General features: G+C 40.1%; 2 non-coding genes across 2 annotated transcripts; both read left to right on the top strand.

Moving 5' to 3' along the window:
- The first annotated feature begins 9,507 nt into the window (after window positions 1–9,507).
- On the top strand, window positions 9,508–9,624 carry LOC118532543 (U5 spliceosomal RNA). Its single transcript, XR_004915773.1, has one exon. It is a non-coding gene; the product is annotated as a U5 spliceosomal RNA (small nuclear RNA).
- A 7,683-nt stretch (window positions 9,625–17,307) lies between these two features.
- Window positions 17,308–17,423, top strand: LOC118532539 (U5 spliceosomal RNA). The gene has a single exon (XR_004915769.1). It is a non-coding gene; the product is annotated as a U5 spliceosomal RNA (small nuclear RNA).
- Window positions 17,424–18,086: the final 663 nt, after the last annotated feature.

Raw genomic sequence — 18,086 nt, 5'->3', positions numbered from 1 at the left:
CGCTTCAGTCTCTGGTCTCTCAGACAAGGTGTCAGCAAGATCCTTCTTTGGGGTCCTCTCAGAAAGAGAGCCTGGAGAGACAAATAATGGGGGAGGCCAGAGGGGAGGTTGACCTAACCCTGCGGAAAGGAAGGGACTAGACTCCCATCCCCTCTCCCAATTCACAACCCCATTGGAGAAAACCCCAGTTTGGCCTCATGGTCACCTGGAAATCGAAACACAGGTAATTGCTAATTCCTAGACCAAGAAGCCCCTCAAAATCCTGGCCCCCCACTCCCACACCCCAGCATCTTCTGATAGAGGAACTTCCCCTCCGGATTCCCCGTCCAGGCTGAGCTGGGCTCTGGCTTCAGAGAAGAGGTGGTCCATGACTTTGCACTGTATGTATGACTTTGGGAGGAAGAGCTGTAATACTGGACCCCTCCCCCTCGCCCCGACACCACAGGGCTTCCCAGATCAGGCAATGAATGCGGACTGCTCCCAGGAGTCCTCATCAAACCCCTGGTTGCTATGAGGCCCAGACTGGTCCAGATGCACGAACAAGTGTCTTGGAGCCTCACGTCCTCAGACAAGACCCCTGGTGCCCCCAGGACCTCGTGGGACCCAGGAACTAACATGGCTGCTGAAGTTCAGGCCCAGAAAGGCAGAGCCGGCAACAGTAGGACAGGAGACCTGGGAACCCTCCTTTATTCCACTTCTTCACTGTGGCCTCTTAGACAAGGCCAACTCCTTGGCTTCAAGGATTGTTTGTTGGATGAAAACATGGAATTTGCTTTTCTGAATATGTTTTCTCACACATGAAATGAGAATCATAGTGAAACACCCACATCCCAAGGGGGTGTGGGAACCACTCTGGGGATGCAATGCTCAGAGTCTGGGCACTCTACAAAGCAAGCTGAGTTATCACTGTGTTTATTTCCTTTCTTTTTTTTTTTTAAGTTTATTTATTTTTTAATAATCTCTACCCCAACGTGGCCTCAAACTCACAGCCCTGAGATCAACTGAGCCAGACAGGAGCCCCTGTTTATTTACTTCTTATATTTTTTAAAAACAGCTTTATTCACCTGAAACGAATATAACACTGTATATTAACTAACTGGAATTAAAATAAAAACTTAAAAAAAAACCAGCTTTATTGAAGTATATAATCCACAGCCCATACAATTCACCCATTTAAAGTGTAAAATTTAATAGTTTTTAGTATCTTCACGGATACATGCAACCATCACTGCAGTCAATTTGAAACATTTTTGTCACATTCAAAACAAACCCTATGCAGTAAGTACTTGCAGTACATGAGCATGGGATGTTTCTCCATTTATTCAGATCTTTAAAACTTTTTTCAGCAATGTTCTGTAGTTTTCTGAGTATAAGTCTTGTGCTTCTTTAAATTTATTCCTAAATATTTCATTCTTTCTCATGGTGTTGTGAGTGGAATAACTTCTTAATTTCATTTTAGAGTGTTCATTACCAGTGTAGAGAAATATAATTGCTTTTTATATATCAATCCTATATCCTCCAAATTTACTGAACTTGTTTACCAGTTCTAATAGATTTTTTGTAGATTTTTAGGTTGTCTATATATAAGATCCTGTCATCCGTGAATATAGTTTTGCTTCTTTCCTTCCAGTTCAGATACTTTTTATTTATTTATCTTGCCTAAATGCCCTGACTAGAACCTCCAGTACAATGTTGAATGGAAGTCACAGCATGTATTTTGTCTTGTTCCTGATCTTACCAGGAAAGCATGAATACTTTTTCTGAGCATGATGTTAGCTGTGGGTTTTGCCACATATGCCCTTTGCCAGGTTGAGGAAGTTCCCTTCTATTCCTAGTTTGTTGAGTGTTTTTCTCGTGCAAGAGTGTTGCACTTTGTCAAGTACTTTTTCTGCATCTATTAGGATGATCATGTGGTTTTTGTTTTTTTTCTATTGATATAAGTGTATTACGTTGATTTTCAGATGGTTAAACCAACCTTGCATTTTGGGGGATAAATCCCACATACTTAGGTGCATGATTCTTTTTATATGTTGCTGGATTTAGGTTTGCTAGCATTTTGTTGAGGACTTTTGCATCCATATTCATAAAAATATTGCTCTGTAGTTTTCTTGTGATGTTTCTGTATGGTTTTGAAATCACAGTAATATTGGCCTCATAGAATGAGTTGGGAAGTGTTCACTCCTATTTTTTGAACGAATTTGTGAAAAATTGGTATTAATTCTTGTTTAAATGTTTGGTAGAATTCAGCAGTAAAGCCAGGCGAACCTGGGCTTTTTGTTGTGGGTAGTTTTTGGTTTTGGTCTTGGTTTGTTTTTTTTACTAATTCAATCTCTTCACTTGTAATAGGTCTACTCAGATGTGTATTCTTCTTGAGTCAGTTTTGATAGCATGAGTCTTTAAGAATTTGACTATTTCACCTGTTATCTAATTTATTGAAATACAGTTGTTCATAGTATTCTATAATTCTTTTCACTTACAAAAGGTAGGTAGTAATGTCCCTTACTTCATTTCTGATTTTAGATTTTTTTTAAAGATTTTTTTAAAGTAATCTCTATACCCAATGTGGGGCTCAAACTCATGACCCCAAGATCAAGAGTCATATACTCTACCAACTAAGCCAGCCAGGCACCCCTGATTTTAAATGGTTTTTGTTTTGTTTTGTTTTGTTTTAATTTGAGAGAGAGAGAGAGAGTATGAGTGGCGGGAGGGATAAAGGAAGAGGGAGAATCCCAAGCAGACTCTGAGCTGAGCACTGGAGCCCAATGTGGGGCCCGATCCCCTGAGATCATGACCTGAGCTGAACTCAAGAGTCAGATGCTTAACCAACTGAGCCACCCAAGCACCCCTTAAATGTTTGAGGTTTTTTTTAAGATGTTATTTTTAAGTAATCTCTATACCCAACATGGGGCTCCAATTTGCAACACTGAGATCAAGAGTCACACGCTCTTCCAACTGAGGCAGCCAGGTGCCCCTGATTTTAAACATTTGAGTCTTCTTTCTTCTTGGTCAATCTAGCTAAAGGTTTGTCACTTTTGTTGGTGTTATCCATGAACCAGCTTTTGGTTTCATTGTTTGCTCTATTATTTAATAGTCTTTATTTCATTAAGTTCTGCTCCAATCTTTTCATTTCCTTCTCTCTGCTTGTTCAGATTTAGTTTGCTCTTCTTTTTTGAGTGCGTTAAGGTGAAAATTTATTACTTTGAGACCTATTAATTTATTGTTTTGAGAACTTTTTTTTTTTTAAAGATTTTATTTTATTTATTTATTTGACAGAGAGAGACACAGCGAGAGAAGGAACACAAGCAGGGGGAGTGGGAGAGGGAGAAGCAGGCTTTCTGCTGAGCAGGGAGCCCGATGCGGGGCTCGATCCCAGGAACCTGGGATCATGACCTGAGCCGAAGGCAGACGCCTAACGACTGAGCCACCCAGGTGCCCCAAGAGACCTTTTTTCTTAATGTAGGCATTTACATCTATAAATTTTCCTCTAAGTACTGCTTTAGACAATTTGTAAGTTATAAATTTACAAAATTCCCTCTAAGCACTGCTGTACAGCTGCATTCCATGAGCTTTGATATGTTGTATCTTCATTTTCATTCATCTCAAAGTGTTTTCTAATTTCTCTTTTGATCTCTTTCTTGACACATTGGTTACGTAGGAGTGTGTCATTTAATTTCTGCCTGTTTGTGAGTTTCTCAAATTTCTTCCTGTTACTGATTTCTAGGTTCATTTCATTGTGATCAGAGAACATTGTTGTATTACTTCTATCCTTTTAAATTTATTGAGCTTTGTCTTATGGCCCACCATACTCCTATCCTAGAGGATGTTCCATGAGCACCTGAGAAAAATGTATATTCTGCCATTGTTGGATCAAATGTTCTATATGGTTGTCTCTTAGGTCTAGTTGGCTTACAATGTTTTCTTTTCGTTCTTTTTTTTTTTAAGATTTTATTTATTTTATTTGACAGAGAGACAGTGAGAGAGGGAACACAAGCAGGGGGAGGGGCAGAGGAAGAAGCAGGTTCCCTGCTGAGTAGGGAGCCTGACTCAGGGCTCAATCCCAGGACCCTGGGATCATGACCTGAGCCAAAGGCAGACACTTAACAACTGAGCCACCCAGGTGCCCCTACAATGTTTTCAAATCTTACATTTCCTTATTGATTGTCTAGTTGTTCTAATATTGAAAGTGGAATATTGAAGTCTCTATTATTGTTGAATTGTCCATTTTTGTTAGTTTTTGCTTCATGTATTTTGATGTTCTCTTATTAGGTGCTTATTTGTTTATAATTGTTATATCTTCCTGATGGATTGGCCTTTTTAAAATTACAAAATGTCCCTATCTCTAGTAACATTTTTTTTTTGTTTTAAAGTCTATTTTGTCTGAAATTAGGATAATCATTCCAGCTTTCTTTTGTTTGCTATATGTGTGATATATCTTTTTCCAGCTTTTCTTTTCTTTTTTAAGATTTTATTTATTTGACAGAGAGAGAGAGAGAGCACAAGCAGAGTGAGTGGCAGGCAGAGGGAGAGGGAGAAGCAGGCTCCCTGCTCAATGTGGGGCTCAATCCCAGGACCCTGGGATCCTGACCTGAGCAGAAGGTAGACGCTTAATCAACTGAGCCATCCAGGCACTCTCCAGCTTTTATTTTCAATCTATTTGTATCTTTGAATCTAGCATGTCTCCAGTAGACAGAATATAGATGGATCTTGTTTGTTTGTTTGTTTGTTTTAAATCAAGTCTGACAATTTCTGCCTTTTGGTTGAATTGTTTAATCCATTCACATTTAATGTTATCATTGATATACTTGAACACATATTTATTTAACTTTTTGTTTTCTATGTGTCTCATATCTTTTATGTTCCTCTATTCTTACTTTTACTGGTTTCTTTTTGCATTAAATGAATATTTTCTAGTTTAGCATTTTAAGTCCTCAAATGATTTTTTTTAGTAATTTCCCTAGTGAGTTCTCTAGGGCTTACCATACATACCTTACTTATCAGAATCAACTTCAGATTTTTACTAACTTAATTCCTGCAATATATAAAAATGTTACTCCTATATAGCTCTCTTTCCTTACCCCCTTTTTGTAGTCTTATTGTTAGATCATACCTATAAATGTTACAAGCCAAACAAAACATTGTTATCATTATTACTTTATATAATTTTATGTCTTTTTAAAGAAGGTGAGAGAAGAAAAGAGAGCAAGTATATATTTATCACTTTTGTTATAATATTCTTCTTATTTATCATTTCTGGTTGTCTTTATTTATTCTTCTGGATTTCAGTTACCATCCGGAGACATTTCTTTAGCTCAATACGCTTTGCTCCCACACAAACTCTATGTGCTCTTAATGGCAAATATATTACATTTCTATGTGATAGGTCCAACAATACATTATATACATGTTGTTTTATATAATTGCTTTTTATTTTTTTAAGATTTATTTATTTATTTGAGAGAGAGAGAGAGCATGAGCAGGAGGAGGGGTAGAGGGAGAGGGACAAGCAGACTCCCCACTGAGGGGGGAGCCAGAGGCAGGGCTCGATCCCAGGACCAAGAGATCATGACCTGAGCCGAAGTCAGACGCTTAACGACTGAGCCACCCAGGCGCCCCTCCTTCATTTTTAAAATATAGTTTTGTTGGATATAGGAATCTGGTTGGCAGTTTTTTCTTTGAGCACTTTTTCTAGAAAAGATTTATTTGTTTGAGAGAGAGAGAGAGAGAGCATGAGCAGGAGGGGCAGAGGGAGAGGGAGAGAGAACCCCAAGCAGACTCCATGCTGAGCATGGAGCTGGGACTCAGGGCTCAATCTCACAACCCTGACATCACGACCTGACCCAAAACCAAGAGTTGCATGCTTAACCGACTGCACCACCCAGGTGCCCCTTCTTTGAGCACTTTGAACATGTTATCTCAGGGCCTTCTGCCTGCCATTGTTGCTGTTAACTTCATTTGGGTTCTGTTGTAAGTGATGATTTATTTTTCTCTTGCTGCTTTCAAGATTCACTCCTTGGGGCGCCCGGCTGGCTCAGTTGGTAGAGTTTGTGATCTCAGGATTGTGAGCTCAAGCCCCATGTTGGGCATGGAGCCTATCTAAAATAAAAATTAAAAAAAAAAAAAAAGATTCCCTCCTTGTCTTTGGCTTTTGGCATTTTTACTATGATGTGTCTGTTAGTGGATCTCTTTGAATGTATTCTCTATGGAATTCACTGGGCTTCCTGGATATGAAAATGATTGTTTTTCTATAATTTGGTAAGTTTTCAGCTATCATTTCTTCAAATATTTTTTTCTGCTCCTTTCTCTTTTCTCTCCTTCTGGTACTCCCATTACACATATGTTGGTGTGTTTAGTGGTGTGCCACATTTCTCTGAGGCTCTGTTAATTTTTCTTCATTGTTTTCCTCTCTGTTCTTTGGATTACATAATCTCTATTGATCTATCTTCAAGTTTGCTAGTTCTTTCTTCTGCTAGTTAACATCTACTATGAATCCCTGTGGTGAATTTTTTCATTTTAATTACTGTACTTTTCAACTCCAGCATTTCCATTTGTTTATTTTTAGATAATTTTTATCCCTTTATTAATATTCTCTATTTGATGTAACATTGTCCTCATACCTTACTTTACTTCCTTAAACATATTTGTAATAGCTACTTTCAAGTCTTTTTCTGTTAAACTCAATATCTGGTTGCTTTCACAGGCAGTTTTTGCTGACTTTTTTTCCCAACGTATAGGTCATACTTTATCTGTTTCTTTGCATCTCTTATAATTTTTTGCTGCAATGGCAAATCCAGGCTATCACCTGTGCCTCTGACCAGCCAACTATAAATTGGAGGTTCTCATGACCCCCCTCCTCAGATTTGATTAATTTGCTAGAGTGACTCACAGAATTCAGGAAAACAGTTTACTTACTAGATTACTGTTATAAAAAGATATAACTCAAGAACAGCCATATGGAAGAGATACATAGCCCAAAGTATGTGGGAAGGGATGCTTTCCATACTCTCTCTGGGTACACTGCTCTCCCTTGCATCGCCACTGCTCTCCCTTGCATCTCCCTTGTATCCACCAATCCTGAAGCTCTCTGAACCTCATCCTTCTTGGGTTTTTATGGAGGCTTCATCACTTAGGCACAATTAATTAAATCACTGGCCATTGATTCAACCTCCAGGCTCCTCTCCTCTCTGGAGGTGATTAATATCATCATATCAGTAGTGATAAATCATAAATCATGTACTCTTGAAATGAGGTGATGAAAATGGCAATATATCTACGTAGTTTTCCTCTCAAAAACACATTACCCCTTGGGGCGCCTGGGTGGCTCAGTCGTTAAGCATCTGCCTTCAGCTCAGGTCATGATCCCAGGGTCCTGGGATCAAGCCCCGCATCAGGGCTCCCTGCTCAGCAGGCAGCCTGCTTCTCCCTCTTCCACTCCCCCTGCTTATGTTCATTCCCTCTCTCGCTGTGTCTCTCTGTCAAATAAATAAATAAAATCTTTTAAAAAAAACCCCACATTACTCCAGTCTAATCATGAGAAAAACATCAGACAAGTCCCAGTAAAGGGACATTCTACAAAATATCTTACCAGTATGCCTCAAAACTATCAAGGTCATCAAAACAAGGAAAGTCTAAGAAACATACAGCCCAGAGAGGACTCTAAGGAGACATGAGAACTAAATATAATATAGTATCCTGGAGAGGATGCTTGAACAGAAAAAAGACATTAGATAAAAACTAAACAAATCTGAATAAACTACTGATTCATTAATTATAACAAGTGTATCATACTAATAATAACATGTTAGTGATGGGGCAAATGTGTGTGCGATATATAGAAATCTCTGCACTATTTTCACATCTTTTCTGTAAATTTAAAACTTTTCTAAACAATAAAGTGTATTTAAAAATACATGATTGCTGAATAGAGTTCAGGCTATGAGGCTATGACCACAGGGATGATTTATCATAGAAAATCTGTGAATGTAATTTTCCACATTAATAGATTAAAAGAGAAAACTTACGAGTATCTCAATACCAACCTGTACTACAAGAAAAAAAATCACAGCAAACCCAGAATAGAATGGAACTAGCTTAATTAGAAGAGTTTCTAGGGGAGCCTGGGTGGCTCAGGGGGTTAGGCGTCTGCCTTCAGCTCGGGTCATGATCCCAGGGTCCTGGGATGGAGTCCTGCATCAGGCTCCCCGCTCAGTGGGGAGTCTGCTTCTCCCTCTACGCCTCCCCCTGCTCGTGATCTCTCTCTCTCTCAAATAAATAAATCTTAAAAAAAAAAAAAAAGGAAGAGTTTCTACCAGAATCCTTTTGAGGCCCAGTACAAAATGAAGATTCAGGACCTTTGTTCAAAATTACTAAGAATTTAATGAAAGCAACTGCAGAGCTGGGGTCTTATGAGCACAGGGTACCTGCATAGACCCTGCCCATGAAGCCCCACCTATCTACAGCAAATTTCACACTTAATGGTGGTCCAATGAAAGCTATGACCAGAATAAGAAAAAGATACCCACTATCATTGCTTCAGTCCAATGTCTCTATTAGATTTCCCAACCAGTTAAATCAATCAAGAAAAAGAAATAATAAAAAGTATAGATTTATAAGGGAAAACAAAGTTGTCACTTTCAGATGATATGCTTGTCTACATACAACATCCAATAGAATCTACAATCATCAGAACCAGAGTTTAAGATTGCTGAATGCAAGAGTGAGAAATAAAAGTCAATTGCATTACTATATACCAATAATAAGCAATTATGAATTACAATTTTTAAAAGTCTGTATTAGTCAAGTACCTGGCTGGCTCAGTTGGTGGAGCAAGCAATTCTTGATCTCAGGGTTGTAAGTTAAGGCCTTGGGTATAGAGATTACTCACGAATAAAATCTTTAGGGACACCTGGGTGGCTCAGTTGATTGAGTGTCAGACTCTTGATTTTGGCTCAGGTCATGATCTCAGGGTGGTGGGACTGAGCCCTGCCACGGCACCAGGCTCAGCACGGGTGTCTGCTAGTCCCTCTTCCTCTGCTACCCAGCCCCCTGGAATAAATAAATAAAATACTATACCTTGGCTAATTGAATATAAATTTTAAAAAATAAAATAAAATCTATTTTAAAAATAAAACAAATCATACTCAAAGTCCCAATGTAGGAACAGACAAAATCAGAATGACTCTAGTTAACCAGGACAAAATTTAGATGTCAGGGAGCTGAGCCTTCGCTTTGGCCCTTAAAGGTGGCCCCAGAGCAACGTTTTGAATACTAAGACTTCCGGAGTCAGTAGGGGGAATTGGTCAGCCTCATTTGCATACCCATAATACACTGCGAACAGTATAATTGTTTTCAGGTAAAAAAAAATCTTATTTGTCTTTTCTAAGTGTGAGGATGTTATTTTCAAAATTCCTGGGATAAATTTATGCAGGCACTAACTCTTGTGACAAATAGCCACCCTCAGCGTATTAGGAGTTAGATCTTGCTGAAAAATGAGTTAGGAAGGGGGGTTTCGTACTCCGGTTTCTCTTCAGATCGTATAAATCTTTCGCCTTTTACTAAAGATTTCCGTGGAGAGAACCAGTTCTGAGTCTTAACCTAATTTTTTGAGGCCTTGTTTTAACTAAGGCTATATTTAAAGTCCAAATAAAGATTAACTAGATTTTACCGTTTAGTAAACCAGGTTGGTTGATAGTAAGTAATCTTTTCAATGCAATGTTCTTGAAATGTTTTTTTTCTCGTGGTTAGTATGCGAAGTTACACGCTGTATGTTTTCACTTTTGTCAGCATTATTGGAGTAAAAAAAATTTTTTTTTAATTGTTTCTTTTTGTAAGCCGGTACGTGGAGTTAGGTGTTCCTTGTTCTACTTTATTTTTTTGCTTAGCATAATTTTTTTTTTTTTTTTAGAGTTTCATGGTACTTTACTTTGTGAGAAGTTAGTAACTTTTCTGCACCTAAGGGGTTCTGAATACGCAGTGCGCATACCACACCCCTTGTGGGTTGGGTCAAGGACTCCAGCTTGTCAGTAATCTCAGTACAGTATCTTCTCTAGCCCCCGGAGTCAGACACTTAACCTGACTTTCGGTGGTAATCCAACCCCAACTAGTAGAGTATATAGAGAAACATAAAGATTTATTATGAGGAACTGGCTCACACAATGAAGGAGGCGAAGAGAGATCTTAGGATCTGCTGTCTTCAAGTTGGAGGCCCAGAAAAGCTGGTGGTGTAGTCCCAGTTCAAACTGGCAAAACTGAAAAGGAAAGGAGCCAGTGCTGTAAGTCTGGGTCCAAGGCCCAAGAACCAGGAGTGCCAAAGACCAAGAACAGTAGAAAATGTGTCTCCCAGCTCAAGCACAGAGAGCAAATTTGCTCTTCCTCTGCCTTTTTGTTTTCTGTTTCGACTCTGTGTGCATTGGATGATGCCCGCAACAATGATGAGGGTGATCTTTACTCACTCTGCTAATTCAAATGCTAATCTCTTCTGGACACACACAGAAATAGTGTTTACCAACTATCTGGGTATCCCTTAGCCCATCAAGCTGAAATACAAAATGAACCATCACAGGGGCGCCTGGGTGGCTCAGTCAGTTAAGCCTCTCTGCCTTTAGCTCAGGTCATGATCCCAGGGTCCTGGGATGGAGTCCCATATCGGGGTCCTTGCTCAGCGGGGAGCCTGCTTCACCCTCTCCCTCTGCCTGCTGCTCCCCCTGCTTGTGCGTTCACTCTCTCTCACACAAATAAATAAAAATCTTAAAAAAAAAAGAAAAACAAAACAAAACAAAAAAACCATCACAGCCACCTTCACCTCTGAGTTACATCCTCATAACCACTCGATGTTGGAAGCCACTCTGTGCTCTCTTGACCATCCATGGACCCAGAGCATCTGGACTGCTTTTCTCCTGACCTTGTAGGCTCAGCTTGCTTGTCTCTCCTTGGGCAATAACTCCTGCCCACTGTCTCCTTCTTGGGATATTTCCCTCCAAAGGCTGACAGCCAGGACAAAAGATTCATTTAAACCCAGAGGAAATGGATACTCAGAATGGTGCAGGTCACAAAGTCAGAGGGGTGAATCTGGGAATACCATCCATCCTGCCTTTCAGTCCCAAGAATTCTTCACATTGCTTTAAGATTTTGCTCTCAGATGTCTCCAGATTTGCCTTTGGGGTACTCTGTACTGGAGTATGGAGCAGGAGGAGGTGATGGGAGTGGGGGCTATGGATGAGGGAGGCTTTGACCTAACTACAGAAGAAAAAGGACTGGATTACCATCTCCCCTCAACAGTTCAGTCCATTGATCAAGTGGAAAACCTAAGCCTAGGACTTGCTGAATCCCTAGCTCTGCACTGTCCGATATGGAAGCCAGTAGCCATGTTGGCAATTTACATTTAATTAACTAAATAAAATTTAAAATTCAGTTCCTCAGACTTACTAGTCACATTTCAAGCGCTCAACAGTTACATGGGAGTAGTGGCTGCCATTTTGGACAGCGCAGAACATACTCATTTCCATCATTGCTACCCTAGGTCAAGAAGCTCCCAACATCTACGCCCCAAGGCAGGAGTCACTAAACCACCTCACTTCCACAAGGCAGCTGGGCTAGGCTGGGGCTTAAAAGAGAGGTGGCCAGGGTGAGTGACTTTAGGACATCTACGGTAGACCCCTTTCCTGCCTCCTTTTCACTTAATTGCCCTTCTCCCACCTCACAAAGTAAACATTTTCCTATCATCCACCCTAACTTTACCAAGGTGCAATGCTGGAGGATGTAAAAACTTTCAGGGTTCCCAATAAATGTCAATTTGAAATATTTACACAATTTGGAGGAAGGAAATGAATCTGGACAACAAATTCTTTTGTATATTTTTAAAAATTCTTTTTTTTTTTTAAGATTTTATTTATTTATTTGACAGAGAGGGACACAGCGAGAGAGGGAACACAAGCAGGGGGAGTGAGAGAGAGAGGAGCAGGGAGCCCTGATGCAGGGCTTGATCCCAGGACCCTGGGATCATGACCTGAGCTGAAGGCAGGTGCTTAACGACTGAGCCACCCAGGCGCCCCATATATATATATATTTTTTTTTTTTAAGATTTTATTTATTTGACAGAGAGTCACAGCGAGAAAGGGAACACAAGCAGGGGGAATGGGAGAGGGAGAAGCAGGCTTCCCGCGGAGCAGGGAGCCCGATGTAGGGCTCGATCCCAGGACCCTGGGATCATGACCTGAGCTGAAGGCAGACGCTTAACGACTGAGCCACCCAGGCGCCCGGCGCCCCATATATTTTTAAAAATTCTTTTGCAAATTAAAAGATTTCCAAATCTTTTCTTCCAACAAAATTTAAGGACTTAATTTGTCACTAATAGTTTATTATGTGGTAGTGAGTGACACCGTTGAAACTCCTTCCATCCACTGACTTATGGGAACAAGATTTCTTAGGTTACAGCTACAAAAAAGAAAAAAAAAAGCATTGGAAAGAAACCCTGTCTTTTCTGGCAATAAGTAACATGCATCCATTTAATTAAGAAATGTATTTCCAATAAGATGACACCTTTATGTTTAATAATTATCAAAATTTGTAGTATGTTTATGTTGTATGGATCAAGTATGTAGTACTAATAATTGCAATAATAAATTAATCCAGAAGGAAAACATTAATGCATAGAATTTTAAGTCCAATGTGGAAAACATTTTATTTTATTTTTTTTAAGATTTTATTTATTTATTTGACAGAGAGAGACACTGAGAGAGGGAACACAAGCAAGGGGAATGGGAGAGGGAGAAGCAGGCTTCCCGCGCAGCAGGGAGCCGGATGCGGGGCTCCATCCCAGGACCCGGGGATCATGACCTGAGCCGAAGGCAGACGCTTAACGACGGAGCCACCCAGGCGCCCCAACGTGGAAAATGTTTTGAAATTCAACTAATGTAGTTATTTTGTCATAGTGAAATATGATTGAGTTATCAATAAAACACTTTCAGGTATAAAAATATTTGTATTAAATTCTTGGTGAAATGGAAGTAGAAAAAAGTTTGAGAAGAGAAAGGAATTAGGTAAACAAACAATTTTTCAAGTTTTTTAAATTAAAAAATATTTAATTTTTTAAAATAGGGGACCCCTGGGTAGCACAGTTGGTTGGGCGACCGACTCTTGGTTTCGGCTCCGGTCAAGATCTTGGGGCTGTGGGATCGAGCCATGCTGGGCTCCTCACTCAGTGCGGAGTCCGCTTGAGATTCTCTTTCCCTCTTCCTCTGCCCCTCCCGCTCATGCGTGCTCTCTCTCTCTCAAATATAAAAATAAATCTTAAAAAAAAAAATGATGATGGTAGTTATCAAATCTCTCGGGCATTTATCTTCCATCGACTACATTTTAAAGTGATATAACAGCTTAGAGTATCAATATTTACAAGGCACAAAATATCCATCCTTTGCATCTATTTAAATGTATGATATTGTAAGTTATCTTATGGAAACTATACATATGATCTTTAAAGTGTGCACAAGGAATATGTATTTTCAAACTTCTTTTAGGAGCTATAAGAGCAAAACGTTGGACTCCCTGACCTTTAACAGGTGGGCCTTGTGGCAGGAACTGAGCACTAAAGAGAAGCAGCGCCCCTTTGTGGCCAGTAGAGAGGCTGCAGCAAAAATGAGCAAGGAGTCCTAGAAAGAACGTAAATCTGGGGACAAGGGCTGAGACCTGGAGGTTTAATCCAACTTCCACAGGAGACTCTCCACTGCACAATCTGTAACGGTTAGGTGTTGCTCCTATGCTCGGACCTGCCACTTGCATCTGTGGCGCCTGGGATCTGACCACAACAAATAGGAACCAGAGAACAATCTACAACAATACGCAAGGATGATTTAACAATCTCTTGATGCGGATCTCCCCTGGAAGAGATTGGAGCAAAACCATTTAACAATAATCCCATGAATGCAGAAAAAGTATTAAATTCGAATACTCATTCATTATACATACATACATATATATTAATCCGAACATACTAGAAGGGAACCTGCCCAATCTAATGAAGAATACCAACCAAAATGCCACATGTAAACAAAGTGTTGTAAATTTTCCCTTTAGAGTCAGAAAGAAGGCAAGAATCAAAATTTCAATAAAAAATTCCAATTAAAGGTTTTTATGATCTTTATTTTTTTGTTTCTCAGGTTATATCTTGTATTAAATATCAGTATGAATTGTTGCCAGGAATGGAAGTGCCAGCCACATCATAAACAATGAAATTGAAACTCCTTTTGCAATCAGACATGGGTTCACGCTTTGGATTCAGAAGCCCTGGGAGCTGCATGAGTTAACTTTCCTTGCGATTCTCTAACCAGTGAAAGCTGCGCAGGACCCTTCCATAATGAAGCAGAGAAAAGTCCAGAAGGTGAATGTCCTCTAAAGCTTAGGAGCAAGGAAACACTCTTCAAAGCCTTCAGAATTGCTCCTTTCCTGTTCCATTAGTGCCTGAATCCCTGGACAATGCCTGTGAGCATAGATATTACTGTAGGGTGGGAACTTTGCATGTCGTGGATCTCTAACTTCCCATTATGTTGTGAAATATAAAAAGCATGCAAAAAGTATCAAAATGGGGGCACCTGGGTGGCTCAGTCATTAAGTGTCTGCCTTTGGCTCAGGTCATGATCCCAGGGTCCTGGAATCGAGCCCCGAGTCAGGCTCCCTGCTCAGCAGGTAGCCTGCTTCTCCCTCCCCTACTCCCCCTGCTTGTGTTCCCTCTCTTGCTGTCTCTCTCTGAAAAAAAATAAAAAAATAAAAAATAAAAAAAAGTATCAAAACAAATGTGTGCATGGATGAACCCAGCAGACGTTACTCTAAGTGAAAGCAGCCAGTCATAAGGGGCCACTGGTTGTCTGCTTCCATTTATATGAAATATCCAGAACAGGCACTTTAGAGATAGAAAGTAGATTAGTGGTTGCCAGAGGCTGGGGAACAGGGAGTGTTTGTGTGTGTATGTGTGTGGGGAGAGGAATAACTGCTAATGGGTAGAGTTTCTCTTTGAGGTGACAAAAATGTTCTAAAATTAGATAATGGTGATGATTGCACAACTCCAAATATACTAAAAACCATTGAATTATACACTTTAAATGGATGAATTGCATGGCAAGTGAATCATATCCAGTAAAGCTGTTTTTAAAATGTAAGACTTTTTATTTATTTTATTTTTTTATTATTTTCTTAAGATTGTGTTTATTTGACAGAGAAAGAGGGAGAGCACAAGCAGGGAGGAGGGGCAGAGGGAGAGGGAGAAGCAGGCTCCCCGCCCAGGAGGGAGCCTGATGCGGGGCTCGATCCCAGGAACAGAGATCATGACCCGAGCCGAAGGCAGACGCTTAACCGACTGAGCCACCCAGGCGCCCCTGTAATAGACTTTAAAAAAAATTAAAATGTAAAATTTAAAATACATGTTACATATGATTGACTAGTTATAAGCAAAGGAACCAGCAAAGTCGGGGGAAAAGTGCCAATTTAAAGATAGTGTCAGGGGCGCCTGGGTGGCTCAGTCATTAAGCGCCTGCCTTCGGCTCAGGTCATGATCTCAGGGTCCTGAGATCAAGCCCCACATGGGGCTCCCTGCTGCGCGGGAAGCCTGCTTCTCCCTCTTCCACTCCCCCTCCTTGTGTTCCCTCTCTCGCTGTGTCTCTGTCTGTCAAATAAAAAAAAAAAAAAAGATGTCAAAGTTGGGAAGGAAAATATTTATACATATAATCAGCTAGAAAAAAAAAGAACTGCAATTTCCTTTCTCAAGGTTGTTTCCTTTCTCTAATTTGATACTTTGATACTCGCAATAGTTAGGGAACCCTGGCAGGCGGGTCGGATCTAGTAACTGAGCGCCACAGAAGAAAGAACGGCACATTTTATTTTTTTCTTGGGGGGGTTCTTTTTTAAAAAATTTAAATTCAATTAATTAACATACAGTGTCTTATTAGTTTCAGAGGTAGAGTTCAGTGATGCATCATGTATGTAACACCCGGTGCTCATTCCATCCAGTGCCCTCCTTAATGCCCATCACCCAGCTACCCCATCACCCCACCCTCCCCTCCAGCAACCCTCAGTTTATTTCCTATGATTAAGAGTCTCTTGGGGCGCCTGGATGGCTCAGTTGGTTAAGCGACTGCCTTCGGCTCAGGTCATGATCCTGAAGTCCTGGGATCGAGTCCTGCATCGGGCTCCCCGCTCAGTGGGGAGTCTGCATCTCCCTCTGACCATCTCCCCTCTCATGCTCTCTCTATCTCATTCTCTCTCTCAAATAAATAAATAAAATCTTAAAAAAAAAAAAGAGTCTCTTATGGTTTGTCTCCCTCTCTGATTTTGTTTTGTTTTATTTTTCTCAGGTTTGTTTCCTTTACTAACCAGAATCAAAAAGCACATCAAAGAACAATACATACAGAACAGCACATTTTAAAAGCACACTATAAGGGTGGGGTGCCTGGCGGGTTCAGTCCAAAAAGCACCTGACTCTTGATCTTGGGATCATGAGTTCAAGCCCCACAATGGGTGTAGAGATTACTTTAAAAAATAAATAAATAAACTTAAAAAAAAAAAAGTAAAAGCATAGGATAAAGAGACACGGGATCTGAAACTGGAATACAAGATTTCATCTCTCAGAGCAGCAGGTGGGGCAGGAAACCTGAAGCCAAACACGCAGGCTCCAATTTTAAACAGGACCCTGGCAGGAATTTTTCTCAAACGGCAGACAAAAATGCAGAATGGTGAAGAGTGTATAATCTGCAGGTGCACGGTTAAAACAGGACAAACAAACAAAACACTCGTGTGCCTACCACGCAGCTTACGAAAAAATACAACCCTGTGTGCTCTTCCCAACCTTACCCCTCCCCACTGAAGGGAGGAACCACTGTCCTGATTTTTATATCAATCACTTATTTGCTAATTTTCTCGTATTCGATTTAATGGCAGTCTTTAATCGACAGAAACCAAACTCAGGTGTACAAATATATAAAACATAAAACCCGAGTCTCTTATCAATAGGGCGTTTAGATCTCAGTCAGCCAATCCTCTGCTTCGCCCCGTAACGGTGACGCCGAGGCACAACGTGAACACTAACCTATTTTCCCGACAGAGCGGTGACTTGATTATTTGCATACCCACAGTGCGCTGCGGTCAGTACAAGTTTAAAACAATAAAACTTAAAAATTCGTCCACTTATACATCTTACAGTTAGGTCTCTACTTAGAAAATAACCTAAAAGTTTTTATTCAGGCACTGAGTCTTGCGGTTAATTAGACACCATCAGTGAACTAGGAGTTTTTTTTAACCGAGGTATGAGTTACAATGCCAAATATCACACTCTGGTTTCTCTTCAGATCGCATAAATCTTTCGCCTTTTACTAAAGATTTCCGTGGAGAGGAACAATTCTGAGTCTTAACCCAATTTTTTGAGGCCTTGTTTCAGCAAGGCTTATTTATGCTTTCAAAAGATAGATGAGATGTTTGGAGCGTGTGTGTTTGCGGGTTTTCCGAAAGTGGTGTAACGGCTCAACTAGCGTTTTTACAGAGCGGTTAAGTTGGTTTTGTTGCTGTAATAGAACCTTTTCTATTTAAAGTTATGGTTCATTTTTTTTTTTTTTCTCCGTCCTTTTTAATTTAAAGTTGGAGTTCGTGTTTTCCCACCTCGACTGTTTTTAGGGAGATGTGGTGTAAATCGCGTTATTTTGTTCTTTCTCGCCTGCTTCTTGTAATATATCGGTGTCGTTTTCCAGCTTTTGGGAACCATTTCTTTACTTGAAACTGAGGAGTTCAATTGTTTGGTTACGTGTGTTGGCCGTTTCTTCTTTCTTATGGTTCACTTGTCAAGCAGGGTGAAGCTTTCCTCTGTTTTTGTCTTCTTTTTCTTTCCTTTCCCCTATGTTCATCTGTTTTGTTTTTTAACTTCCACATACGAGGGAAATCATGTGGTATTTGTCTTTGATTCATTTTGCTTAGCATTAATACTGTCTGTCTAGTTCCATCCACATGTTTGCAAATGGCAAGATTTCATTCTGGGTTTAAAGTTTTACAAGCCAGTTAAATAAGAAGGAAGGCTCTCTTGCTCTCTAGTCAAGTAGAAGCAGGGGGATTTAAAG

The sequence above is a fragment of the Halichoerus grypus genome, chromosome 8, assembly GCF_964656455.1.
Source record: "Halichoerus grypus chromosome 8, mHalGry1.hap1.1, whole genome shotgun sequence".
NCBI lineage: Eukaryota > Metazoa > Chordata > Mammalia > Carnivora > Phocidae > Halichoerus > Halichoerus grypus.
Note: the sequence above shows the minus strand (reverse complement) of the source record. Positions and strands in the feature narration are given on the sequence as shown.